Source organism: Coffea arabica, chromosome 11e, assembly GCF_036785885.1.
Source record: "Coffea arabica cultivar ET-39 chromosome 11e, Coffea Arabica ET-39 HiFi, whole genome shotgun sequence".
Lineage (NCBI taxonomy): Eukaryota > Viridiplantae > Streptophyta > Magnoliopsida > Gentianales > Rubiaceae > Coffea > Coffea arabica.
The window spans coordinates 7,648,331-7,668,498 of NC_092331.1; the positions used below are offsets into that span (position 1 = coordinate 7,648,331).

Consider the following 20,168-nt stretch of genomic DNA (forward strand, 5'->3'; position numbering starts at 1 on the left):
TAGATAAAATTATTTTTATGTTTATTAAATTATTTTTAATTCGTAAACGGGTCATATCGGGTCATATCAGGTCACCACGGGTTGACCCGAAATCGACCGGTTTTCTTTTCGGGTTCATCGGGTCCAACCCGATTCTGACCCGAATTCCCGAAACCTCAACCCAAACCCATTAATTTCGTGTTAGGTTCGTGTCGTGTTTTCAGGTCGTGTCGAAAATTGCCACCCCTAGTTGCGGTGATACATTTGCGCCGACAAATTTGAGCGACGATCCGGGCTTTGATCGAGCCGTACCGTTCCTGATTTGTCTCGCGCCTTCAGATCCTCCTTCACGCTTCGACAAGAAGCAAAATATTAAGCAATCGTTCCGACGGAGCTAAATTACTACAGGATAAAGAACGAATAGGAAATTTGGATTTCGAAACAAAAAAGAGAGGGGTGCAACACGAGGACTTCCCAGGGGGTCACCCATCCTAGTACTACTCTCGCCCAAGCACGCTTAACTTCGGAGTTCTGATGGGATCCGGTGCATTAGTGCTGGTATGATCGCACCCGCCATGTTCCTTTCGCTTTATTCTTTTAAACTACCCCGTCCTGCGAAGCAGTGTGGCTTTTCTAGACCGAAATTCATTTTAAGCGTCAATTCAAGCATTTTCCTCTTATCCTTTTATTTATTTACTTTATATTTTTTTTTGTTATTGATTTGCACCCTGTTTTTTTCCCTCATCCCGCAACTCTAAATTATCACGAAATCAATCCTTCACGCTTGCAGTTAGGGGTGGCAATTCGGGTCCAAATCAGGTTGGCGGGTCGGGTTCGGGTCAACAGACCCGCCAGAAAATCTGTTGACCCGAACCCCGACCCGCCAACCCGTGACGGGTCAGGTATGCTGACCCGAACCCGAAAATTTCAGGTTTACGGGGCGGCGGGTCGACCCGAAATGACCCGAAACTTAATTTTAATTTATTAATTTATCACTGTAATTTCTAATAAAATCAATTTCTCACAAAACTAATTACATAATCAAGTAATAAAAATTTAAATAAATGATTCCAAATCAAATCTAAAATAAATTAAACACCGTAAAAGTGTTTTATCCCAAGCAAAATATAAAATAAATTAAAACAATACAAAAGTGAAAAATAATATAATATGTTATTTGTCCAAGTATAATAATTTCAACTTCACACAAATTAAATAAATTCGTTTAGGATTAAGTAATTAATGCCTTTGAAAAAAAGAATAACTTAGTTTAGTTAGATAAAATTATTTTTATGTTTATTAAATTATTTTTAATTCGTAAACGGGTCATATCGGGTCATATCAGGTCACCACGGGTTGACCCGAAATCGACCGGTTTTCTTTTCGGGTTCATCGGGTCCAACCCGATTCTGACCCGAATTCCCGAAACCTCAACCCAAACCCATTAATTTCGTGTTAGGTTCGTGTCGTGTTTTCAGGTCGTGTCGAAAATTGCCACCCCTAGTTGCGGTGATACATTTGCGCCGACAAATTTGAGCGACGATCCGGGCTTTGATCGAGCCGTACCGTTCCTGATTTGTCTCGCGCCTTCAGATCCTCCTTCACGCTTCGACAAGAAGCAAAATATTAAGCAATCGTTCCGACGGAGCTAAATTACTACAGGATAAAGAACGAATAGGAAATTTGGATTTCGAAACAAAAAAGAGAGGGGTGCAACACGAGGACTTCCCAGGGGGTCACCCATCCTAGTACTACTCTCGCCCAAGCACGCTTAACTTCGGAGTTCTGATGGGATCCGGTGCATTAGTGCTGGTATGATCGCACCCGCCATGTTCCTTTCGCTTTATTCTTTTAAACTACCCCGTCCTGCGAAGCAGTGTGGCTTTTCTAGACCGAAATTCATTTTAAGCGTCAATTCAAGCATTTTCCTCTTATCCTTTTATTTATTTACTTTATATTTTTTTTTGTTATTGATTTGCACCCTGTTTTTTTCCCTCATCCCGCAACTCTAAATTATCACGAAATCAATCCTTCACGCTTGCAGTTAGGGGTGGCAATTCGGGTCCAAATCAGGTTGGCGGGTCGGGTTCGGGTCAACAGACCCGCCAGAAAATCTGTTGACCCGAACGCCGACCCGCCAACCCGTGACGGGTCAGGTATGCTGACCCGAACCCGAAAATTTCAGGTTTACGGGGCGGCGGGTCGACCCGAAATGACCCGAAACTTAATTTTAATTTATTAATTTATCACTGTAATTTCTAATAAAATCAATTTCTCACAAAACTAATTACATAATCAAGTAATAAAAATTTAAATAAATGATTCCAAATCAAATCTAAAATAAATTAAACACCGTAAAAGTGTTTTATCCCAAGCAAAATATAAAATAAATTAAAACAATACAAAAGTGAAAAATAATATAATATGTTATTTGTCCAAGTATAATAATTTCAACTTCACACAAATTAAATAAATTCGTTTAGGATTAAGTAATTAATGCCTTTGAAAAAAAGAATAACTTAGTTTAGTTAGATAAAATTATTTTTATGTTTATTAAATTATTTTTAATTCGTAAACGGGTCATATCGGGTCATATCAGGTCACCACGGGTTGACCCGAAATCGACCGGTTTTCTTTTCGGGTTCATCGGGTCCAACCCGATTCTGACCCGAATTCCCGAAACCTCAACCCAAACCCATTAATTTCGTGTTAGGTTCGTGTCGTGTTTTCAGGTCGTGTCGAAAATTGCCACCCCTAGTTGCGGTGATACATTTGCGCCGACAAATTTGAGCGACGATCCGGGCTTTGATCGAGCCGTACCGTTCCTGATTTGTCTCGCGCCTTCAGATCCTCCTTCACGCTTCGACAAGAAGCAAAATATTAAGCAATCGTTCCGACGGAGCTAAATTACTACAGGATAAAGAACGAATAGGAAATTTGGATTTCGAAACAAAAAAGAGAGGGGTGCAACACGAGGACTTCCCAGGGGGTCACCCATCCTAGTACTACTCTCGCCCAAGCACGCTTAACTTCGGAGTTCTGATGGGATCCGGTGCATTAGTGCTGGTATGATCGCACCCGCCATGTTCCTTTCGCTTTATTCTTTTAAACTACCCCGTCCTGCGAAGCAGTGTGGCTTTTCTAGACCGAAATTCATTTTAAGCGTCAATTCAAGCATTTTCCTCTTATCCTTTTATTTATTTACTTTATATTTTTTTTTGTTATTGATTTGCACCCTGTTTTTTTCCCTCATCCCGCAACTCTAAATTATCACGAAATCAATCCTTCACGCTTGCAGTTAGGGGTGGCAATTCGGGTCCAAATCAGGTTGGCGGGTCGGGTTCGGGTCAACAGACCCGCCAGAAAATCTGTTGACCCGAACCCCGACCCGCCAACCCGTGACGGGTCAGGTATGCTGACCCGAACCCGAAAATTTCAGGTTTACGGGGCGGCGGGTCGACCCGAAATGACCCGAAACTTAATTTTAATTTATTAATTTATCACTGTAATTTCTAATAAAATCAATTTCTCACAAAACTAATTACATAATCAAGTAATAAAAATTTAAATAAATGATTCCAAATCAAATCTAAAATAAATTAAACACCGTAAAAGTGTTTTATCCCAAACAAAATATAAAATAAATTAAAACAATACAAAAGTGAAAAATAATATAATATATTATTTGTCCAAGTATAATAATTTCAACTTCACACAAATTAAATAAATTCGTTTAGGATTAAGTAATTAATGCCTTTGAAAAAAAGAATAACTTAGTTTAGTTAGATAAAATTATTTTTATGTTTATTAAATTATTTTTAATTCGTAAACGGGTCATATCGGGTCATATCAGGTCACCACGGGTTGACCCGAAATCGACCGGTTTTCTTTTCGGGTTCATCGGGTCCAACCCGATTCTGACCCGAATTCCCGAAACCTCAACCCAAACCCATTAATTTCGTGTTAGGTTCGTGTCGTGTTTTCAGGTCGTGTCGAAAATTGCCACCCCTAGTTGCGGTGATACATTTGCGCCGACAAATTTGAGCGACGATCCGGGCTTTGATCGAGCCGTACCGTTCCTGATTTGTCTCGCGCCTTCAGATCCTCCTTCACGCTTCGACAAGAAGCAAAATATTAAGCAATCGTTCCGACGGAGCTAAATTACTACAGGATAAAGAACGAATAGGAAATTTGGATTTCGAAACAAAAAAGAGAGGGGTGCAACACGAGGACTTCCCAGGGGGTCACCCATCCTAGTACTACTCTCGCCCAAGCACGCTTAACTTCGGAGTTCTGATGGGATCCGGTGCATTAGTGCTGGTATGATCGCACCCGCCATGTTCCTTTCGCTTTATTCTTTTAAACTACCCCGTCCTGCGAAGCAGTGTGGCTTTTCTAGACCGAAATTCATTTTAAGCGTCAATTCAATCATTTTCCTCTTATCCTTTTATTTATTTACTTTATATTTTTTTTTGTTATTGATTTGCACCCTGTTTTTTTCCCTCATCCCGCAACTCTAAATTATCACGAAATCAATCCTTCACGCTTGCAGTTAGGGGTGGCAATTCGGGTCCAAATCAGGTTGGCGGGTCGGGTTCGGGTCAACAGACCCGCCAGAAAATCTGTTGACCCGAACCCCGACCCGCCAACCCGTGACGGGTCAGGTATGCTGACCCGAACCCGAAAATTTCAGGTTTACGGGGCGGCGGGTCGACCCGAAATGACCCGAAACTTAATTTTAATTTATTAATTTATCACTGTAATTTCTAATAAAATCAATTTCTCACAAAACTAATTACATAATCAAGTAATAAAAATTTAAATAAATGATTCCAAATCAAATCTAAAATAAATTAAACACCGTAAAAGTGTTTTATCCCAAGCAAAATATAAAATAAATTAAAACAATACAAAAGTGAAAAATAATATAATATGTTATTTGTCCAAGTATAATAATTTCAACTTCACACAAATTAAATAAATTCGTTTAGGATTAAGTAATTAATGCCTTTGAAAAAAAGAATAACTTAGTTTAGTTAGATAAAATTATTTTTATGTTTATTAAATTATTTTTAATTCGTAAACGGGTCATATCGGGTCATATCAGGTCACCACGGGTTGACCCGAAATCGACCGGTTTTCTTTTCGGGTTCATCGGGTCCAACCCGATTCTGACCCGAATTCCCGAAACCTCAACCCAAACCCATTAATTTCGTGTTAGGTTCGTGTCGTGTTTTCAGGTCGTGTCGAAAATTGCCACCCCTAGTTGCGGTGATACATTTGCGCCGACAAATTTGAGCGACGATCCGGGCTTTGATCGAGCCGTACCGTTCCTGATTTGTCTCGCGCCTTCAGATCCTCCTTCACGCTTCGACAAGAAGCAAAATATTAAGCAATCGTTCCGACGGAGCTAAATTACTACAGGATAAAGAACGAATAGGAAATTTGGATTTCGAAACAAAAAAGAGAGGGGTGCAACACGAGGACTTCCCAGGGGGTCACCCATCCTAGTACTACTCTCGCCCAAGCACGCTTAACTTCGGAGTTCTGATGGGATCCGGTGCATTAGTGCTGGTATGATCGCACCCGCCATGTTCCTTTCGCTTTATTCTTTTAAACTACCCCGTCCTGCGAAGCAGTGTGGCTTTTCTAGACCGAAATTCATTTTAAGCGTCAATTCAAGCATTTTCCTCTTATCCTTTTATTTATTTACTTTATATTTTTTTTTGTTATTGATTTGCACCCTGTTTTTTTCCCTCATCCCGCAACTCTAAATTATCACGAAATCAATCCTTCACGCTTGCAGTTAGGGGTGGCAATTCGGGTCCAAATCAGGTTGGCGGGTCGGGTTCGGGTCAACAGACCCGCCAGAAAATCTGTTGACCCGAACCCCGACCCGCCAACCCGTGACGGGTCAGGTATGCTGACCCGAACCCGAAAATTTCAGGTTTACGGGGCGGCGGGTCGACCCGAAATGACCCGAAACTTAATTTTAATTTATTAATTTATCACTGTAATTTCTAATAAAATCAATTTCTCACAAAACTAATTACATAATCAAGTAATAAAAATTTAAATAAATGATTCCAAATCAAATCTAAAATAAATTAAACACCGTAAAAGTGTTTTATCCCAAGCAAAATATAAAATAAATTAAAACAATACAAAAGTGAAAAATAATATAATATATTATTTGTCCAAGTATAATAATTTCAACTTCACACAAATTAAATAAATTCGTTTAGGATTAAGTAATTAATGCCTTTGAAAAAAAGAATAACTTAGTTTAGTTAGATAAAATTATTTTTATGTTTATTAAATTATTTTTAATTCGTAAACGGGTCATATCAGGTCACCACGGGTTGACCCGAAATCGACCGGTTTTCTTTTCGGGTTCATCGGGTCCAACCCGATTCTGACCCGAATTCCCGAAACCTCAACCCAAACCCATTAATTTCGTGTTAGGTTCGTGTCGTGTTTTCAGGTCGTGTCGAAAATTGCCACCCCTAGTTGCGGTGATACATTTGCGCCGACAAATTTGAGCGACGATCCGGGCTTTGATCGAGCCGTACCGTTCCTGATTTGTCTCGCGCCTTCAGATCCTCCTTCACGCTTCGACAAGAAGCAAAATATTAAGCAATCGTTCCGACGGAGCTAAATTACTACAGGATAAAGAACGAATAGGAAATTTGGATTTCGAAACAAAAAAGAGAGGGGTGCAACACGAGGACTTCCCAGGGGGTCACCCATCCTAGTACTACTCTCGCCCAAGCACGCTTAACTTCGGAGTTCTGATGGGATCCGGTGCATTAGTGCTGGTATGATCGCACCCGCCATGTTCCTTTCGCTTTATTCTTTTAAACTACCCCGTCCTGCGAAGCAGTGTGGCTTTTCTAGACCGAAATTCATTTTAAGCGTCAATTCAAGCATTTTCCTCTTATCCTTTTATTTATTTACTTTATATTTTTTTTTGTTATTGATTTGCACCCTGTTTTTTTCCCTCATCCCGCAACTCTAAATTATCACGAAATCAATCCTTCACGCTTGCAGTTAGGGGTGGCAATTCGGGTCCAAATCAGGTTGGCGGGTCGGGTTCGGGTCAACAGACCCGCCAGAAAATCTGTTGACCCGAACCCCGACCCGCCAACCCGTGACGGGTCAGGTATGCTGACCCGAACCCGAAAATTTCAGGTTTACGGGGCGGCGGGTCGACCCGAAATGACCCGAAACTTAATTTTAATTTATTAATTTATCACTGTAATTTCTAATAAAATCAATTTCTCACAAAACTAATTACATAATCAAGTAATAAAAATTTAAATAAATGATTCCAAATCAAATCTAAAATAAATTAAACACCGTAAAAGTGTTTTATCCCAAGCAAAATATAAAATAAATTAAAACAATACAAAAGTGAAAAATAATATAATATATTATTTGTCCAAGTATAATAATTTCAACTTCACACAAATTAAATAAATTCGTTTAGGATTAAGTAATTAATGCCTTTGAAAAAAAGAATAACTTAGTTTAGTTAGATAAAATTATTTTTATGTTTATTAAATTATTTTTAATTCGTAAACGGGTCATATCAGGTCACCACGGGTTGACCCGAAATCGACCGGTTTTCTTTTCGGGTTCATCGGGTCCAACCCGATTCTGACCCGAATTCCCGAAACCTCAACCCAAACCCATTAATTTCGTGTTAGGTTCGTGTCGTGTTTTCAGGTCGTGTCGAAAATTGCCACCCCTAGTTGCGGTGATACATTTGCGCCGACAAATTTGAGCGACGATCCGGGCTTTGATCGAGCCGTACCGTTCCTGATTTGTCTCGCGCCTTCAGATCCTCCTTCACGCTTCGACAAGAAGCAAAATATTAAGCAATCGTTCCGACGGAGCTAAATTACTACAGGATAAAGAACGAATAGGAAATTTGGATTTCGAAACAAAAAAGAGAGGGGTGCAACACGAGGACTTCCCAGGGGGTCACCCATCCTAGTACTACTCTCGCCCAAGCACGCTTAACTTCGGAGTTCTGATGGGATCCGGTGCATTAGTGCTGGTATGATCGCACCCGCCATGTTCCTTTCGCTTTATTCTTTTAAACTACCCCGTCCTGCGAAGCAGTGTGGCTTTTCTAGACCGAAATTCATTTTAAGCGTCAATTCAAGCATTTTCCTCTTATCCTTTTATTTATTTACTTTATATTTTTTTTTGTTATTGATTTGCACCCTGTTTTTTTCCCTCATCCCGCAACTCTAAATTATCACGAAATCAATCCTTCACGCTTGCAGTTAGGGGTGGCAATTCGGGTCCAAATCAGGTTGGCGGGTCGGGTTCGGGTCAACAGACCCGCCAGAAAATCTGTTGACCCGAACGCCGACCCGCCAACCCGTGACGGGTCAGGTATGCTGACCCGAACCCGAAAATTTCAGGTTTACGGGGCGGCGGGTCGACCCGAAATGACCCGAAACTTAATTTTAATTTATTAATTTATCACTGTAATTTCTAATAAAATCAATTTCTCACAAAACTAATTACATAATCAAGTAATAAAAATTTAAATAAATGATTCCAAATCAAATCTAAAATAAATTAAACACCGTAAAAGTGTTTTATCCCAAGCAAAATATAAAATAAATTAAAACAATACAAAAGTGAAAAATAATATAATATGTTATTTGTCCAAGTATAATAATTTCAACTTCACACAAATTAAATAAATTCGTTTAGGATTAAGTAATTAATGCCTTTGAAAAAAAGAATAACTTAGTTTAGTTAGATAAAATTATTTTTATGTTTATTAAATTATTTTTAATTCGTAAACGGGTCATATCGGGTCATATCAGGTCACCACGGGTTGACCCGAAATCGACCGGTTTTCTTTTCGGGTTCATCGGGTCCAACCCGATTCTGACCCGAATTCCCGAAACCTCAACCCAAACCCATTAATTTCGTGTTAGGTTCGTGTCGTGTTTTCAGGTCGTGTCGAAAATTGCCACCCCTAGTTGCGGTGATACATTTGCGCCGACAAATTTGAGCGACGATCCGGGCTTTGATCGAGCCGTACCGTTCCTGATTTGTCTCGCGCCTTCAGATCCTCCTTCACGCTTCGACAAGAAGCAAAATATTAAGCAATCGTTCCGACGGAGCTAAATTACTACAGGATAAAGAACGAATAGGAAATTTGGATTTCGAAACAAAAAAGAGAGGGGTGCAACACGAGGACTTCCCAGGGGGTCACCCATCCTAGTACTACTCTCGCCCAAGCACGCTTAACTTCGGAGTTCTGATGGGATCCGGTGCATTAGTGCTGGTATGATCGCACCCGCCATGTTCCTTTCGCTTTATTCTTTTAAACTACCCCGTCCTGCGAAGCAGTGTGGCTTTTCTAGACCGAAATTCATTTTAAGCGTCAATTCAAGCATTTTCCTCTTATCCTTTTATTTATTTACTTTATATTTTTTTTTGTTATTGATTTGCACCCTGTTTTTTTCCCTCATCCCGCAACTCTAAATTATCACGAAATCAATCCTTCACGCTTGCAGTTAGGGGTGGCAATTCGGGTCCAAATCAGGTTGGCGGGTCGGGTTCGGGTCAACAGACCCGCCAGAAAATCTGTTGACCCGAACCCCGACCCGCCAACCCGTGACGGGTCAGGTATGCTGACCCGAACCCGAAAATTTCAGGTTTACGGGGCGGCGGGTCGACCCGAAATGACCCGAAACTTAATTTTAATTTATTAATTTATCACTGTAATTTCTAATAAAATCAATTTCTCACAAAACTAATTACATAATCAAGTAATAAAAATTTAAATAAATGATTCCAAATCAAATCTAAAATAAATTAAACACCGTAAAAGTGTTTTATCCCAAGCAAAATATAAAATAAATTAAAACAATACAAAAGTGAAAAATAATATAATATGTTATTTGTCCAAGTATAATAATTTCAACTTCACACAAATTAAATAAATTCGTTTAGGATTAAGTAATTAATGCCTTTGAAAAAAAGAATAACTTAGTTTAGTTAGATAAAATTATTTTTATGCTTATTAAATTATTTTTAATTCGTAAACGGGTCATATCGGGTCATATCAGGTCACCACGGGTTGACCCGAAATCGACCGGTTTTCTTTTCGGGTTCATCGGGTCCAACCCGATTCTGACCCGAATTCCCGAAACCTCAACCCAAACCCATTAATTTCGTGTTAGGTTCGTGTCGTGTTTTCAGGTCGTGTCGAAAATTGCCACCCCTAGTTGCGGTGATACATTTGCGCCGACAAATTTGAGCGACGATCCGGGCTTTGATCGAGCCGTACCGTTCCTGATTTGTCTCGCGCCTTCAGATCCTCCTTCACGCTTCGACAAGAAGCAAAATATTAAGCAATCGTTCCGACGGAGCTAAATTACTACAGGATAAAGAACGAATAGGAAATTTGGATTTCGAAACAAAAAAGAGAGGGGTGCAACACGAGGACTTCCCAGGGGGTCACCCATCCTAGTACTACTCTCGCCCAAGCACGCTTAACTTCGGAGTTCTGATGGGATCCGGTGCATTAGTGCTGGTATGATCGCACCCGCCATGTTCCTTTCGCTTTATTCTTTTAAACTACCCCGTCCTGCGAAGCAGTGTGGCTTTTCTAGACCGAAATTCATTTTAAGCGTCAATTCAAGCATTTTCCTCTTATCCTTTTATTTATTTACTTTATATTTTTTTTTGTTATTCATTTGCACCCTGTTTTTTTCCCTCATCCCGCAACTCTAAATTATCACGAAATCAATCCTTCACGCTTGCAGTTAGGGGTGGCAATTCGGGTCCAAATCAGGTTGGCGGGTCGGGTTCGGGTCAACAGACCCGCCAGAAAATCTGTTGACCCGAACCCCGACCCGCCAACCCGTGACGGGTCAGGTATGCTGACCCGAACCCGAAAATTTCAGGTTTACGGGGCGGCGGGTCGACCCGAAATGACCCGAAACTTAATTTTAATTTATTAATTTATCACTGTAATTTCTAATAAAATCAATTTCTCACAAAACTAATTACATAATCAAGTAATAAAAATTTAAATAAATGATTCCAAATCAAATCTAAAATAAATTAAACACCGTAAAAGTGTTTTATCCCAAGCAAAATATAAAATAAATTAAAACAATACAAAAGTGAAAAATAATATAATATGTTATTTGTCCAAGTATAATAATTTCAACTTCACACAAATTAAATAAATTCGTTTAGGATTAAGTAATTAATGCCTTTGAAAAAAAGAATAACTTAGTTTAGTTAGATAAAATTATTTTTATGTTTATTAAATTATTTTTAATTCGTAAACGGGTCATATCGGGTCATATCAGGTCACCACGGGTTGACCCGAAATCGACCGGTTTTCTTTTCGGGTTCATCGGGTCCAACCCGATTCTGACCCGAATTCCCGAAACCTCAACCCAAACCCATTAATTTCGTGTTAGGTTCGTGTCGTGTTTTCAGGTCGTGTCGAAAATTGCCACCCCTAGTTGCGGTGATACATTTGCGCCGACAAATTTGAGCGACGATCCGGGCTTTGATCGAGCCGTACCGTTCCTGATTTGTCTCGCGCCTTCAGATCCTCCTTCACGCTTCGACAAGAAGCAAAATATTAAGCAATCGTTCCGACGGAGCTAAATTACTACAGGATAAAGAACGAATAGGAAATTTGGATTTCGAAACAAAAAAGAGAGGGGTGCAACACGAGGACTTCCCAGGGGGTCACCCATCCTAGTACTACTCTCGCCCAAGCACGCTTAACTTCGGAGTTCTGATGGGATCCGGTGCATTAGTGCTGGTATGATCGCACCCGCCATGTTCCTTTCGCTTTATTCTTTTAAACTACCCCGTCCTGCGAAGCAGTGTGGCTTTTCTAGACCGAAATTCATTTTAAGCGTCAATTCAAGCATTTTCATCTTATCCTTTTATTTATTTACTTTATATTTTTTTTTGTTATTGATTTGCACCCTGTTTTTTTCCCTCATCCCGCAACTCTAAATTATCACGAAATCAATCCTTCACGCTTGCAGTTAGGGGTGGCAATTCGGGTCCAAATCAGGTTGGCGGGTCGGGTTCGGGTCAACAGACCCGCCAGAAAATCTGTTGACCCGAACCCCGACCCGCCAACCCGTGACGGGTCAGGTATGCTGACCCGAACCCGAAAATTTCAGGTTTACGGGGCGGCGGGTCGACCCGAAATGACCCGAAACTTAATTTTAATTTATTAATTTATCACTGTAATTTCTAATAAAATCAATTTCTCACAAAACTAATTACATAATCAAGTAATAAAAATTTAAATAAATGATTCCAAATCAAATCTAAAATAAATTAAACACCGTAAAAGTGTTTTATCCCAAGCAAAATATAAAATAAATTAAAACAATACAAAAGTGAAAAATAATATAATATGTTATTTGTCCAAGTATAATAATTTCAACTTCACACAAATTAAATAAATTCGTTTAGGATTAAGTAATTAATGCCTTTGAAAAAAAGAATAACTTAGTTTAGTTAGATAAAATTATTTTTATGTTTATTAAATTATTTTTAATTCGTAAACGGGTCATATCGGGTCATATCAGGTCACCACGGGTTGACCCGAAATCGACCGGTTTTCTTTTCGGGTTCATCGGGTCCAACCCGATTCTGACCCGAATTCCCGAAACCTCAACCCAAACCCATTAATTTCGTGTTAGGTTCGTGTCGTGTTTTCAGGTCGTGTCGAAAATTGCCACCCCTAGTTGCGGTGATACATTTGCGCCGACAAATTTGAGCGACGATCCGGGCTTTGATCGAGCCGTACCGTTCCTGATTTGTCTCGCGCCTTCAGATCCTCCTTCACGCTTCGACAAGAAGCAAAATATTAAGCAATCGTTCCGACGGAGCTAAATTACTACAGGATAAAGAACGAATAGGAAATTTGGATTTCGAAACAAAAAAGAGAGGGGTGCAACACGAGGACTTCCCAGGGGGTCACCCATCCTAGTACTACTCTCGCCCAAGCACGCTTAACTTCGGAGTTCTGATGGGATCCGGTGCATTAGTGCTGGTATGATCGCACCCGCCATGTTCCTTTCGCTTTATTCTTTTAAACTACCCCGTCCTGCGAAGCAGTGTGGCTTTTCTAGACCGAAATTCATTTTAAGCGTCAATTCAAGCATTTTCATCTTATCCTTTTATTTATTTACTTTATATTTTTTTTTGTTATTGATTTGCACCCTGTTTTTTTCCCTCATCCCGCAACTCTAAATTATCACGAAATCAATCCTTCACGCTTGCAGTTAGGGGTGGCAATTCGGGTCCAAATCAGGTTGGCGGGTCGGGTTCGGGTCAACAGACCCGCCAGAAAATCTGTTGACCCGAACCCCGACCCGCCAACCCGTGACGGGTCAGGTATGCTGACCCGAACCCGAAAATTTCAGGTTTACGGGGCGGCGGGTCGACCCGAAATGACCCGAAACTTAATTTTAATTTATTAATTTATCACTGTAATTTCTAATAAAATCAATTTCTCACAAAACTAATTACATAATCAAGTAATAAAAATTTAAATAAATGATTCCAAATCAAATCTAAAATAAATTAAACACCGTAAAAGTGTTTTATCCCAAGCAAAATATAAAATAAATTAAAACAATACAAAAGTGAAAAATAATATAATATGTTATTTGTCCAAGTATAATAATTTCAACTTCACACAAATTAAATAAATTCGTTTAGGATTAAGTAATTAATGCCTTTGAAAAAAAGAATAACTTAGTTTAGTTAGATAAAATTATTTTTATGTTTATTAAATTATTTTTAATTCGTAAACGGGTCATATCGGGTCATATCAGGTCACCACGGGTTGACCCGAAATCGACCGGTTTTCTTTTCGGGTTCATCGGGTCCAACCCGATTCTGACCCGAATTCCCGAAACCTCAACCCAAACCCATTAATTTCGTGTTAGGTTCGTGTCGTGTTTTCAGGTCGTGTCGAAAATTGCCACCCCTAGTTGCGGTGATACATTTGCGCCGACAAATTTGAGCGACGATCCGGGCTTTGATCGAGCCGTACCGTTCCTGATTTGTCTCGCGCCTTCAGATCCTCCTTCACGCTTCGACAAGAAGCAAAATATTAAGCAATCGTTCCGACGGAGCTAAATTACTACAGGATAAAGAACGAATAGGAAATTTGGATTTCGAAACAAAAAAGAGAGGGGTGCAACACGAGGACTTCCCAGGGGGTCACCCATCCTAGTACTACTCTCGCCCAAGCACGCTTAACTTCGGAGTTCTGATGGGATCCGGTGCATTAGTGCTGGTATGATCGCACCCGCCATGTTCCTTTCGCTTTATTCTTTTAAACTACCCCGTCCTGCGAAGCAGTGTGGCTTTTCTAGACCGAAATTCATTTTAAGCGTCAATTCAAGCATTTTCCTCTTATCCTTTTATTTATTTACTTTATATTTTTTTTTGTTATTGATTTGCACCCTGTTTTTTTCCCTCATCCCGCAACTCTAAATTATCACGAAATCAATCCTTCACGCTTGCAGTTAGGGGTGGCAATTCGGGTCCAAATCAGGTTGGCGGGTCGGGTTCGGGTCAACAGACCCGCCAGAAAATCTGTTGACCCGAACCCCGACCCGCCAACCCGTGACGGGTCAGGTATGCTGACCCGAACCCGAAAATTTCAGGTTTACGGGGCGGCGGGTCGACCCGAAATGACCCGAAACTTAATTTTAATTTATTAATTTATCACTGTAATTTCTAATAAAATCAATTTCTCACAAAACTAATTACATAATCAAGTAATAAAAATTTAAATAAATGATTCCAAATCAAATCTAAAATAAATTAAACACCGTAAAAGTGTTTTATCCCAAGCAAAATATAAAATAAATTAAAACAATACAAAAGTGAAAAATAATATAATATATTATTTGTCCAAGTATAATAATTTCAACTTCACACAAATTAAATAAATTCGTTTAGGATTAAGTAATTAATGCCTTTGAAAAAAAGAATAACTTAGTTTAGTTAGATAAAATTATTTTTATGTTTATTAAATTATTTTTAATTCGTAAACGGGTCATATCGGGTCATATCAGGTCACCACGGGTTGACCCGAAATCGACCGGTTTTCTTTTCGGGTTCATCGGGTCCAACCCGATTCTGACCCGAATTCCCGAAACCTCAACCCAAACCCATTAATTTCGTGTTAGGTTCGTGTCGTGTTTTCAGGTCGTGTCGAAAATTGCCACCCCTAGTTGCGGTGATACATTTGCGCCGACAAATTTGAGCGACGATCCGGGCTTTGATCGAGCCGTACCGTTCCTGATTTGTCTCGCGCCTTCAGATCCTCCTTCACGCTTCGACAAGAAGCAAAATATTAAGCAATCGTTCCGACGGAGCTAAATTACTACAGGATAAAGAACGAATAGGAAATTTGGATTTCGAAACAAAAAAGAGAGGGGTGCAACACGAGGACTTCCCAGGGGGTCACCCATCCTAGTACTACTCTCGCCCAAGCACGCTTAACTTCGGAGTTCTGATGGGATCCGGTGCATTAGTGCTGGTATGATCGCACCCGCCATGTTCCTTTCGCTTTATTCTTTTAAACTACCCCGTCCTGCGAAGCAGTGTGGCTTTTCTAGACCGAAATTCATTTTAAGCGTCAATTCAAGCATTTTCCTCTTATCCTTTTATTTATTTACTTTATATTTTTTTTTGTTATTGATTTGCACCCTGTTTTTTTCCCTCATCCCGCAACTCTAAATTATCATGAAATCAATCCTTCACGCTTGCAGTTAGGGGTGGCAATTCGGGTCCAAATCAGGTTGGCGGGTCGGGTTCGGGTCAACAGACCCGCCAGAAAATCTGTTGACCCGAACCCCGACCCGCCAACCCGTGACGGGTCAGGTATGCTGACCCGAACCCGAAAATTTCAGGTTTACGGGGCGGCGGGTCGACCCGAAATGACCCGAAACTTAATTTTAATTTATTAATTTATCACTGTAATTTCTAATAAAATCAATTTCTCACAAAACTAATTACATAATCAAGTAATAAAAATTTAAATAAATGATTCCAAATCAAATCTAAAATAAATTAAACACCGTAAAAGTGTTTTATCCCAAGCAACATATAAAATAAATTAAAACAATACAAAAGTGAAAAATAATATAATATATTATTTGTCCAAGTATAATAATTTCAACTTCACACAAATTAAATAAATTCGTTTAGGATTAAGTAATTAATGCCTTTGAAAAAAAGAATAACTTAGTTTAGTTAGATAAAATTATTTTTATGTTTATTAAATTATTTTTAATTCGTAAACGGGTCATATCAGGTCACCACGGGTTGACCCGAAATCGACCGGTTTTCTTTTCGGGTTCATCGGGTCCAACCCGATTCTGACCCGAATTCCCGAAACCTCAACCCAAACCCATTAATTTCGTGTTAGGTTCGTGTCGTGTTTTCAGGTCGTGTCGAAAATTGCCACCCCTAGTTGCGGTGATACATTTGCGCCGACAAATTTGAGCGACGATCCGGGCTTTGATCGAGCCGTACCGTTCCTGATTTGTCTCGCGCCTTCAGATCCTCCTTCACGCTTCGACAAGAAGCAAAATATTAAGCAATCGTTCCGACGGAGCTAAATTACTACAGGATAAAGAACGAATAGGAAATTTGGATTTCGAAACAAAAAAGAGAGGGGTGCAACACGAGGACTTCCCAGGGGGTCACCCATCCTAGTACTACTCTCGCCCAAGCACGCTTAACTTCGGAGTTCTGATGGGATCCGGTGCATTAGTGCTGGTATGATCGCACCCGCCATTTTCCTTTCGCTTTATTCTTTTAAACTACCCCGTCCTGCGAAGCAGTGTGGCTTTTCTAGACCGAAATTCATTTTAAGCGTCAATTCAAGCATTTTCCTCTTATCCTTTTATTTATTTACTTTATATTTTTTTTTGTTATTGATTTGCACCCTGTTTTTTTCCCTCATCCCGCAACTCTAAATTATCACGAAATCAATCCTTCACGCTTGCAGTTAGGGGTGGCAATTCGGGTCCAAATCAGGTTGACGGGTCGGGTTCGGGTCAACAGACCCGCCAGAAAATCTGTTGACCCGAACCCCGACCCGCCAACCCGTGACGGGTCAGGTATGCTGACCCGAACCCGAAAATTTCAGGTTTACGGGGCGGCGGGTCGACCCGAAATGACCCGAAACTTAATTTTAATTTATTAATTTATCACTGTAATTTCTAATAAAATCAATTTCTCACAAAACTAATTACATAATCAAGTAATAAAAATTTAAATAAATGATTCCAAATCAAATCTAAAATAAATTAAACACCGTAAAAGTGTTTTATCCCAAGCAAAATATAAAATAAATTAAAACAATACAAAAGTGAAAAATAATATAATATATTATTTGTCCAAGTATAATAATTTCAACTTCACACAAATTAAATAAATTCGTTTAGGATTAAGTAATTAATGCCTTTGAAAAAAAGAATAACTTAGTTTAGTTAGATAAAATTATTTTTATGTTTATTAAATTATTTTTAATTCGTAAACGGGTCATATCGGGTCATATCAGGTCACCACGGGTTGACCCGAAATCGACCGGTTTTCTTTTCGGGTTCATCGGGTCCAACCCGATTCTGACCCGAATTCCCGAAACCTCAACCCAAACCCATTAATTTCGTGTTAGGTTCGTGTCGTGTTTTCAGGTCGTGTCGAAAATTGCCACCCCTAGTTGCGGTGATACATTTGCGCCGACAAATTTGAGCGACGATCCGGGCTTTGATCGAGCCGTACCGTTCCTGATTTGTCTCGCGCCTTCAGATCCTCCTTCACGCTTCGACAAGAAGCAAACTATTAAGCAATCGTTCCGACGGAGCTAAATTACTACAGGATAAAGAACGAATAGGAAATTTGGATTTCGAAACAAAAAAGAGAGGGGTGCAACACGAGGACTTCCCAGGGGGTCACCCAACCTAGTACTACTCTCGCCCAAGCACGCTTAACTTCGGAGTTCTGATGGGATCCGGTGCATTAGTGCTGGTATGATCGCACCCGCCATGTTCCTTTCGCTTTATTCTTTTAAACTACCCCGTCCTGCGAAGCAGTGTGGGTTTTGTAGACCGAAATTCATTTTAAGCGTCAATTCAAGCATTTTCCTCTTATCCATTTATTTATTTACTTTATATTTTTTTTTGTTATTGATTTGCACCCTGTTTTTTTCCCTCATCCCGCAACTCTAAATTATCATGAAATCAATCCTTCACGCTTGCAGTTAGGGGTGGCAATTCGGGTCCAAATCAGGTTGGCGGGTCGGGTTCGGGTCAACAGACCCGCCAGAAAATCTGTTGACCCGAACCCCGACCCGCCAACCCGTGACGGGTCAGGTATGCTGACCCGAACCCGAAAATTTCAGGTTTACGGGGCGGCGGGTCGACCCGAAATGACCCGAAACTTAATTTTAATTTATTAATTTATCACTGTAATTTCTAATAAAATCAATTTCTCACAAAACTAATTACATAATCAAGTAATAAAAATTTAAATAAATGATTCCAAATCAAATCTAAAATAAATTAAACACCGTAAAAGTGTTTTATCCCAAGCAAAATATAAAATAAATTAAAACAATACAAAAGTGAAAAATAATATAATATATTATTTGTCCAAGTATAATAATTTCAACTTCACACAAATTAAATAAATTCGTTTAGGATTAAGTAATTAATGCCTTTGAAAAAAAGAATAACTTAGTTTAGTTAGATAAAATTATTTTTATGTTTATTAAATTATTTTTAATTCGTAAACGGGTCATATCGGGTCATATCAGGTCACCACGGGTTGACCCGAAATCGACCGGTTTTCTTTTCGGGTTCATCGGGTCCAACCCGATTCTGACCCGAATTCCCGAAACCTCAACCCAAACCCATTAATTTCGTGTTAGGTTCGTGTCGTGTTTTCAGGTCGTGTCGAAAATTGCCACCCCTAGTTGCGGTGATACATTTGCGCCGACAAATTTGAGCGACGATCCGGGCTTTGATCGAGCCGTACCGTTCCTGATTTGTCTCGCGCCTTCAGATCCTCCTTCACGCTTCGACAAGAAGCAAACTATTAAGCAATCGTTCCGACGGAGCTAAATTACTACAGGATAAAGAACGAATAGGAAATTTGGATTTCGAAACAAAAAAGAGAGGGGTGCAACACGAGGACTTCCCAGGGGGTCACCCAACCTAGTACTACTCTCGCCCAAGCACGCTTAACTTCGGAGTTCTGATGGGATCCGGTGCATTAGTGCTGGTATGATCGCACCCGCCATGTTCCTTTCGCTTTATTCTTTTAAACTACCCCGTCCTGCGAAGCAGTGTGGGTTTTGTAGACCGAAATTCATTTTAAGCGTCAATTCAAGCATTTTCCTCTTATCCATTTATTTATTTACTTTATATTTTTTTTTGTTATTGATTTGCACCCTGTTTTTTTCCCTCATCCCGCAACTCTAAATTATCATGAAATCAATCCTTCACGCTTGCAGTTAGGGGTGGCAATTCGGGTCCAAATCAGGTTGGCGGGTCGGGTTCGGGTCAACAGACCCGCCAGAAAATCTGTTGACCCGAACCCCGACCCGCCAACCCGTGACGGGTCAGGTATGCTGACCCGAACCCGAAAATTTCAGGTTTACGGGGCGGCGGGTCGACCCGAAATGACCCGAAACTTAATTTTAATTTATTAATTTATCACTGTAATTTCTAATAAAATCAATTTCTCACAAAACTAATTACATAATCAAGTAATAAAAATTTAAATAAATGATTCCAAATCAAATCTAAAATAAATTAAACACCGTAAAAGTGTTTTATCCCAAGCAAAATATAAAATAAATTAAAACAATACAAAAGTGAAAAATAATATAATATATTATTTGTCCAAGTATAATAATTTCAACTTCACACAAATTAAATAAATTCGTTTAGGATTAAGTAATTAATGCCTTTGAAAAAAAGAATAACTTAGTTTAGTTAGATAAAATTATTTTTATGTTTATTAAATTATTTTTAATTCGTAAACGGGTCATATCGGGTCATATCAGGTCACCACGGGTTGACCCGAAATCGACCGGTTTTCTTTTCGGGTTCATCGGGTCCAACCCGATT

At 39.5% G+C, this 20,168-nt stretch overlaps 16 non-coding genes across 16 annotated transcripts; all 16 read right to left on the reverse strand.

Moving 5' to 3' along the window:
• Positions 1-432: 432 nt before the first annotated feature.
• On the reverse strand, positions 433-551 carry LOC140031537 (5S ribosomal RNA). Its single transcript, XR_011835459.1, has one exon. It is a non-coding gene; the product is annotated as a 5S ribosomal RNA (ribosomal RNA).
• A 1,135-nt stretch (positions 552-1,686) lies between these two features.
• LOC140031548 (5S ribosomal RNA) lies at positions 1,687-1,805 on the reverse strand. Its single transcript, XR_011835470.1, has one exon. It is a non-coding gene; the product is annotated as a 5S ribosomal RNA (ribosomal RNA).
• A 1,135-nt stretch (positions 1,806-2,940) lies between these two features.
• LOC140031558 (5S ribosomal RNA) lies at positions 2,941-3,059 on the reverse strand. Its single transcript, XR_011835479.1, has one exon. It is a non-coding gene; the product is annotated as a 5S ribosomal RNA (ribosomal RNA).
• Positions 3,060-4,194: 1,135 nt separating this feature from the next.
• On the reverse strand, positions 4,195-4,313 carry LOC140031569 (5S ribosomal RNA). Its single transcript, XR_011835490.1, has one exon. It is a non-coding gene; the product is annotated as a 5S ribosomal RNA (ribosomal RNA).
• A 1,135-nt stretch (positions 4,314-5,448) lies between these two features.
• Positions 5,449-5,567, reverse strand: LOC140031580 (5S ribosomal RNA). Its single transcript, XR_011835501.1, has one exon. It is a non-coding gene; the product is annotated as a 5S ribosomal RNA (ribosomal RNA).
• A 1,125-nt stretch (positions 5,568-6,692) lies between these two features.
• LOC140031591 (5S ribosomal RNA) lies at positions 6,693-6,811 on the reverse strand. Its single transcript, XR_011835512.1, has one exon. It is a non-coding gene; the product is annotated as a 5S ribosomal RNA (ribosomal RNA).
• A 1,125-nt stretch (positions 6,812-7,936) lies between these two features.
• Positions 7,937-8,055, reverse strand: LOC140031600 (5S ribosomal RNA). The gene has a single exon (XR_011835521.1). It is a non-coding gene; the product is annotated as a 5S ribosomal RNA (ribosomal RNA).
• A 1,135-nt stretch (positions 8,056-9,190) lies between these two features.
• Positions 9,191-9,309, reverse strand: LOC140031608 (5S ribosomal RNA). Its single transcript, XR_011835530.1, has one exon. It is a non-coding gene; the product is annotated as a 5S ribosomal RNA (ribosomal RNA).
• A 1,135-nt stretch (positions 9,310-10,444) lies between these two features.
• On the reverse strand, positions 10,445-10,563 carry LOC140031615 (5S ribosomal RNA). Its single transcript, XR_011835537.1, has one exon. It is a non-coding gene; the product is annotated as a 5S ribosomal RNA (ribosomal RNA).
• Positions 10,564-11,698: 1,135 nt separating this feature from the next.
• LOC140031627 (5S ribosomal RNA) lies at positions 11,699-11,817 on the reverse strand. Its single transcript, XR_011835549.1, has one exon. It is a non-coding gene; the product is annotated as a 5S ribosomal RNA (ribosomal RNA).
• A 1,135-nt stretch (positions 11,818-12,952) lies between these two features.
• LOC140031638 (5S ribosomal RNA) lies at positions 12,953-13,071 on the reverse strand. The gene has a single exon (XR_011835560.1). It is a non-coding gene; the product is annotated as a 5S ribosomal RNA (ribosomal RNA).
• Positions 13,072-14,206: 1,135 nt separating this feature from the next.
• Positions 14,207-14,325, reverse strand: LOC140031648 (5S ribosomal RNA). Its single transcript, XR_011835570.1, has one exon. It is a non-coding gene; the product is annotated as a 5S ribosomal RNA (ribosomal RNA).
• A 1,135-nt stretch (positions 14,326-15,460) lies between these two features.
• Positions 15,461-15,579, reverse strand: LOC140031658 (5S ribosomal RNA). The gene has a single exon (XR_011835581.1). It is a non-coding gene; the product is annotated as a 5S ribosomal RNA (ribosomal RNA).
• Positions 15,580-16,704: 1,125 nt separating this feature from the next.
• Positions 16,705-16,823, reverse strand: LOC140031669 (5S ribosomal RNA). The gene has a single exon (XR_011835592.1). It is a non-coding gene; the product is annotated as a 5S ribosomal RNA (ribosomal RNA).
• A 1,135-nt stretch (positions 16,824-17,958) lies between these two features.
• On the reverse strand, positions 17,959-18,077 carry LOC140030074 (5S ribosomal RNA). Its single transcript, XR_011833988.1, has one exon. It is a non-coding gene; the product is annotated as a 5S ribosomal RNA (ribosomal RNA).
• A 1,135-nt stretch (positions 18,078-19,212) lies between these two features.
• On the reverse strand, positions 19,213-19,331 carry LOC140030075 (5S ribosomal RNA). The gene has a single exon (XR_011833989.1). It is a non-coding gene; the product is annotated as a 5S ribosomal RNA (ribosomal RNA).
• Between the last annotated feature and the right edge of the window lie 837 nt (positions 19,332-20,168).